The 7,273-nt window shown below is 33.9% G+C and overlaps 1 long non-coding RNA gene and 1 other non-coding gene across 2 annotated transcripts; one reads left to right on the top strand and one right to left on the bottom strand.

The window, feature by feature from the left end:
* Window positions 1-228: 228 nt before the first annotated feature.
* On the top strand, window positions 229-311 carry TRNAY-GUA (transfer RNA tyrosine (anticodon GUA)). Its single transcript has one exon. It is a non-coding gene; the product is annotated as a tRNA-Tyr (tRNA).
* Window positions 312-624: 313 nt separating this feature from the next.
* On the bottom strand, window positions 625-6,681 carry LOC143606773 (uncharacterized). Its single transcript, XR_013148812.1, has 3 exons — window positions 6,580-6,681; window positions 864-1,024; window positions 625-778 (listed from the first exon to the last, which is right to left on the bottom strand). It is a non-coding gene; the product is annotated as an uncharacterized LOC143606773 (long non-coding RNA).
* Window positions 6,682-7,273: the final 592 nt, after the last annotated feature.

Below are 7,273 nucleotides of genomic sequence, written 5' to 3' on the forward strand. Positions count from 1 at the left end.
GTTTTGATTCGGTTCATAGCTTTTGGTTGCTGGTTTCGCCGAAGTGCGGTTTCGGATTTTTTGAATTTCGGATTCCGATTTTAGTTTCGTTTCGGTTTCAATTTTTTCGTTTTTTTTTAATTTTGGTTTCGTTTTATTTCGGTTTCGCTTAACATGGCTCGTTCATTCACATGCTCATGAACTCGCAGCTTCGCCAGAAGCTACGAAGGGGGGCCTCGGCCCGGGAAGGGGAGAGTGGCCGAGTGGTCAAAAGCGACAGACTGTAAATCTGTTGAAGTTTTTCTACGTAGGTTCGAATCCTGCCTCTCCCACTTGTTGTAGACTTCAGAGAAGAGAAAAGAGGCATTCGTCAGCGTAGGAAGGGCAACCGAGCGAAGCTCCTTTGGCCGTTCCGTGAAGTTCAATTGTATCGTATGTTAGTTAGAGAGGTTGGCAAACTACTACGATCTATAGATTCCCCATCCGTATCCAATCCCAACGAGAATAGAAGCGAGTAGCTTCCGGCTTGGCTTGTAGTCGTAGTCTTTTAGCTTATATAGTCGTCGGCCTTCCTACTTTTTATATTTGCTTCAGTTTGGTTTTGTAGAACAAAGGGTTAGAGTTCTTACCAATCTTTAATTGCTACGGAATGATGAAGGTTTCAAAATCGGGTCAAGTTGAAAACCCATATCATTACTTATGGCATTCAACGACTAATTTCCTCCTTTCCATGATAAGTCGTTGCATATGTACCGGATCCTAGCTGATGTATTTCCTCCTAACCATCATTCGTTATGGCCTAAACATTCAAGCAATAAAAATAAACAACTTTTCCACATTTTTAATAATAATACAAGTGAGCTGAACGTGCAAGGCTGCAATACCTTAGCAACAGCCTCCTCCCTGGCTTTAGTTTTTTCAATCTTAGAACTGCTTTTAGTTCCAGTATCTGAATTCAACTTCAAATCCTCGAGTGCATCCTAAAAATTGTAGAGGTTTAGACATACCCTGCAGTTTATAGTTTCAAGGAGAATATCTTGTAAAGCTGCAAAAAAAACATAATCAAAATTAAGAAAGGTAGCTACAAATTTTATAAAAACAACTAAACACTACATCCATTAAGTTAAAAAAATAGATAGGCCAGGTGCCATAATAGCACTTGTATGAAAATTAATACAAAACCATATTATCACTATATTTTTTAAATCATTTTTAAAGTTTGAAAACATTAAATATCACTTTTAATGTCTCAACTTTTCATTGTTCCGGTTTTCTAATCTAAACTATAAACCAAATCAATCCACGAATCTGAATGTCGTGTTCGGTTCATATGTTCATGCGTATGATATGATTCAGCTTCAGGTCGCATTCTAATCAAATTTTTGAATTCATAAGAAAATAATATACGAATAACATAATCTTTATGGCCCGCCTAGTTTTTAATTGATTAGATTTTTATCTAAACCATAAACCGAACCATACAGCGCATATGAATGCCTTGTTCGGTTTATGTGTATGATACAATTTATAGTTTTAGTTCGGGTCAAATTTTCAATATGTTAATGTTGGTTTACGTGACATTCGTCAAATTTCAGATCTCGAATTATATTCGTTCTTGTAAACTTTTAATACATAAACCCAACACAACATTTTGTTTCCTCATTTAATTATTATATAATATTATTACATACTTCGATCATCAATACTCGATGTTTTGTCATATTATAATGTGTTAAGAAAAACATAAGGGGTTTAAAATGATTTTCGCAAACTAGTTACAAGCTTTGGAAACTTTTAAACTTACATTAAACATTGATTAGAACTTGAGGGGCCAAAGGGAAAATATTTATACCCATCCATATAAATAAGATAAAACCCTAAACCTAACCAAACATTCCCAGCCGCCTCCATCCCCTTTGGCCGTTTTCCGGCGACGGCGAACCTCCGGCCACCACCTTCGACGCACCACCACCTCCGGCCACTCTCCTTTCCCTCCCCCTCGTAATTCTAGCGACCCCAAACACTTCCAGCCGAACACCCTTTCCCTCCTTGTCATTTCCGGCGAGCCCCCTTCCTCCGGCGAACTTCTTTTCCTTCCTCCGGCCGCGTTTCCTGCGAGCAGCTCCGCCTCCCCGTCTCCTTCTTTCCTCCACTCGGTGTCTCCGACAGCCGGAGCTGCGGTCCTCCCTCTACACGTTTTTCCGGTGACCGGAAAACCGGCCACCGGTGTACCGCAGCCTCTCTACCTCCCTCTCTCTCTCTATTCGGCTCACTCTCTCCGTCTATCTCTCATCTCCGGTAGATTTCGGCTCGTTCATTCCCGGTATCGAGCCACGACTCGTGAACACGAAAAAGGTATATAATTTGGGTGTTGGTGTTATTAAATTTCATATATCGAATTTCAGATTTAAATTTGTTAATAATCGTTTGGTTTATCGGTTTTATTCTTTGAAATGGGTTGGTTGAGTATGGAGTTGAGTTGATTTGGGTAAAAGACGAACAACCGGATAATGGATATAAATTCCTTATGGGTTTAAGTTAACAAACTTTATCATGGTTCGTTTTGGTTTGTACGTTAATTATTAAACTAGAGGTCTCGGGTTCGGGTCTCATCCTAGCCCGGTTTGTATTACTTTTATGCTTAACAAATTTAATATTACTATTAATACTAGTATCATTACGTAGAAATTATTATGTTTAACTTAGTATTACATTTATTTAATATTACTATTATTATTATTAATATTATTATTGTAATCATATTATCATTATTTATTAAAACTATATTTCTATCATTAATTATTAACAACAATATTCTTGTATTTATTTTTGTGAACTCGTTTAGAACTTGAACCGACATCGAGTACGGTATCATTATTTATTTTCAATATTATTTATTATTATTATTATTATTACCAACAACACTTTAAATTAATACAAAGGCTTTTATTATATAACTATTATTACTTGTATTATTAATAATAATTATTGTTGTTATTATCATCCTTATCTTATACATATCTATATATATATACATATAAATAAATATATATATATATATATATATATATATATATATATATATCTAATATACCTTTTTAGAATTATTATTATTACTATCATTATCATTAATAATATTATTATAAACTTTATTATCAATTCATTTTTAAAAAACCGAACTCTTGATTTAAACCCGTCTCGCTTCTATTTAATACTGGTTTAACTATTTAAAAGCCCAATAAGATAATATTATTTTATTGTAATTATAAATTAAGTACGAGTCACTAATCATTTATAAATTAACCGGTAACCCGACTAACAACCGAACCTCCTCGTTCAATGTTTCAATATAGTTTCATCATGGTTTCAAGTTCATTAATATATTACATTATTTATTTTTAGCTAAGGTGTTTATCATTTCAAGTCGGATTCGTTCGTTTTTTGTTCACAAGCGTTCTATATGTCCATCATTAATTAGTTCTCAATTCATCAATCGAGGTGAGTACTTTCATACCCTTTTTCCATCTTTCGTTTTGGGGTGACATTTCATACTTATCAAACCAAATGCTGTATACTTGAATCTTAAACCACAAACATTATTGTATACTTTACTTAGATAAATGCTCGATTTGATGTTCTATGCTTACATGCTTATATGCTTATGTGTTTACCGCTTTTGGAAGGTTGATTCATAAATCCGTGAACTATCTGGTATTCTCTTATAGCACGGTGGCGTTAATGTATTCTTATTAACGACCTCATGAAATCCGAATCTATTTATAGACGGTGTCGTTAATGTATTTTTATTAACGACCTCATATAAAAATCCTGAACCATCTGGTATTCTCTTATGGCAGGTATCGCTAATGTGTTAGTGATCTCATATTATCCATATTGTTGCTTTTATTTATCGTTTCGTATACAAGTTTTTGTGGCTTTTTATTACTATATACTTATATGCTCAAACTTATGAATTGCTCACCAACCTTTGTGTTGACAAACTTTAGTTTATGAAATGTTACAGGTTTGACTTTTGTTGACTCGAGGACTTGACGAAAACGTTACCAAGACTATTAGGATATTAGTAAAACGAACAATAAAATTGCTACTTGTATTCAACTTGTTTGTGTGGACGAGATGTGTTGTTTATTGATTTGTTGAAAGGAAATGAGTTAAATAAATATTGTCACTTTAAATAGTGTCTTGTGTATTTGTCCAATCACGTTGCACCTCGGCATGTTCCGCCGCCTTTGGTCGGGGTGTGACAGATTGGTATCAGAGCCACAAGACTATAGGATAGGTGGTTAGACGTAACGACCTAGTATAGTCTTTACTTTAGGGTCCTTATACGTATTGGTTATACGTGTTTACCCTACTTGATTGTGCACTTGTTTATTTATGTACTTATTTATTTTATCAAACATAAATATACACATACACACACTTTCGTAGAACTCCAAGGTATCCTTACCTTAAAACGCAAAAACATTAGTTTTTATTGTGTTTTATGGATCACGAGGTTAACTTGGATCCCATTGTTTCAAATCTCCTTAAAGATTGTCTCATATGAGATGACCACTTTAAGTAGTCGAATGCGAGCGTTCCACTCGCCATCCTAATTTTTGGTGTTAAAACAATAAGACTACGGTGATTTCGTGGACTAGTGTTTTGGCATGACGTTGTATCTCTTACATGCTTATATGCTTATGTGTTTACCGCTTTTGGAAGGTTGATTCATAAATCCGTGAACTATCTGGTATTCTCTTATAGCACGGTGCCGTTAATGTATTCTTATTAACGACCTCATGAAATCCGAATCTATTTATAGACGGTGTCATTAATGTATTCTTATTAACGACCTCATATAAAAATCCTGAACCATCTGGTATTCTCTTATGGCAGGTGTCGCTAATGTGTTCGCGATCTCATATTATCCATATTGTTGCTTTTATTTATCGTTTCGTATACAAGTTTTGTGGTTTTTTATTACTATATACTTATATGCTCAAACTTATGAATTGCTCACCAACCTTTGTGTTGACAAACTTTATTTTATGAAATGTTACAGGTTTGACTTTTGTTGACTCGAGGACTTGACGAAAACGTTACCAAGACTATTAGGATATTAGTAAAACGAACAATAAAATTGCTACTTGTATTCAACTTGTTTTGTGGACAAGATGTGTTGTTTATTGATTTGTTGAAATGAAATGAGTTAAATAAATATTGTGACTTTAAATAGTGTCTTGTGTATTTGTCCAATCACGTTGCACCCCGGCAAGTTCCGCCGCCTTTGGTCGGGGTGTGACAGTTTATATTCGCCCGTTAATATTCTAGATAAACAGTCTGTGAACATAAACAAGCTTAAATGAACATAAATGAACTTCACGCCAAACGTTTTAGTGAACGCCAAGTTCGTTTACATGCCTGATTTGGGTGATAGGTATGATAACATTATATATGTATTACAATAAAATACAGTTTTTTTTATAAATAAAGTGATACAAAATGCAGATTCTGGCAATGATTTCTAGAGCAGCTAACAATTTCAGCTGCATATCAACCTATGAATGTACTCCTTGAATCATGATATAACAAAACATATAGTAAATATCATACTTTAACATAACAATTAATAATATAAAGGTACCCTTGTTTAAGCAATTGTCATTGTTCTTGATCTTAAAATATATCTCATATTTTCATATATTTGATTCTTTTTTTCACATTTAATGTGACATAGAGATCTTATTTTAGCAAGAATTTGTATTCATATAAACAACCATCTTCTGAACATAAAAGAAGTAGATACCACAAATGCACAGGGGTTGTTTGACAGCAAATATTGTTCAAATACTCAGCCATGATTTAGGAGAGTTTAGCACGCGATGAACAACGACAAACACTAACTTCTTGTTAACTTATCGGAAAGCAACAACTCTTAAAACTTCTTTAAAAAAACGAGACATCAAATCTTCATAATAACTCAAATACACATTTTACCAAACAACCTTTCTATTCATAAATTAAAATCAGCTTAACAATTCCACTTGAAACATCTAAAATACTATACACTCTCTGTGAATTGGTTCTATGATGATTAGCTTGACACCTAATTAATATAAAATGACATCTAAGAGTATTCTCAATGGGTTCTCTATCTCCACCTTTAAAATTTAATTAAAAAACATAATTTCTTTAAATTATACATCATTTTCTAATAATCTCCCTCAACCCATTCTCCATTACCATCTCTATATTCATTTGTCTTATTATTATTTTCAATATTAAATGATTTTTAATATAAATTTATATAAGGGTAGATGGAAATGGAGTATTGTGGAACACTCTAAATTTGGAAGCTTCTTATATCTTTTCACTAAAATTTAAAGATGGAGTTTGGAGATAGAGAATGGGTTGGAGTGATTTTTTGAATATTTTTTCTAAATTTTAGAAATAAAGATGGATACAGAGAACCCATTGGGAATGCTCTAAGTCTTCAAAAACAAAGATCTACAAAAAACTGATCGACCAACCACAAAAGATTTACCTTATATAAACCAAAATTCAATAACACTAAACAAATAACCTAAACAATACCTTACTCAGCCAATGACATAAACTAAGAAACCTCCTCACGCTTGTACCATTAATTTAATTGACCGGAGTTCTCGCCGGAGTGTGGTGTAAACCCTAGCTTGGGATCCAGGGGTTATGCGTCACGTGGCGCCCAGTCAGAGTTATGGTTTTGTACAAAAACAGGCTGTAGTCATAACTCTCCACATCCAGGGGTTATGCGCCACGTGGCGCCCAGTCATTATAATTTTATTTGTTTTTTTTAAATAATAATTCATTTAAATAAATTAACATAAAATTAAAAATTACATTAAACTTCCAAATAAAATTACATTAAACTAAATTAAAAAAATACATCAAATTAAAATAAAAAAACATAAATAATACTAATAAAACTAAAACTCATTTATATTTTTCTAAAATTTTCGCTCGTCGAGCGGCTTTTAGAGATTGGACTATCGGGTCGTTTTCGGATAGCTCGTTTGATAAAATCTCGATGTCTTTGTCTATCTCATTCCTTCGAAGTAGGTCGACGGCGTCCAAATTTAATTGAAGTCGTTGGGTTCCAAGTTGGTGTAAATCTTGGAGTCGAGAGTTCATTAATTGGAATTGGCTTTCCAATTCGGGATTCAAACCCGTTGCCGACGACGAACCGGCCCCTTTCCCCTTTCCTTTGCCTTTGGTTCTTCTACCCTCCGGCCGAGGCATGTCGGTAGTA

Source organism: Bidens hawaiensis, unplaced genomic scaffold (assembly GCF_021521415.1).
Source record: "Bidens hawaiensis isolate Kalapana, Puna unplaced genomic scaffold, B.hawaiensis_p1.1 tig00077103_1, whole genome shotgun sequence".
NCBI lineage: Eukaryota > Viridiplantae > Streptophyta > Magnoliopsida > Asterales > Asteraceae > Bidens > Bidens hawaiensis.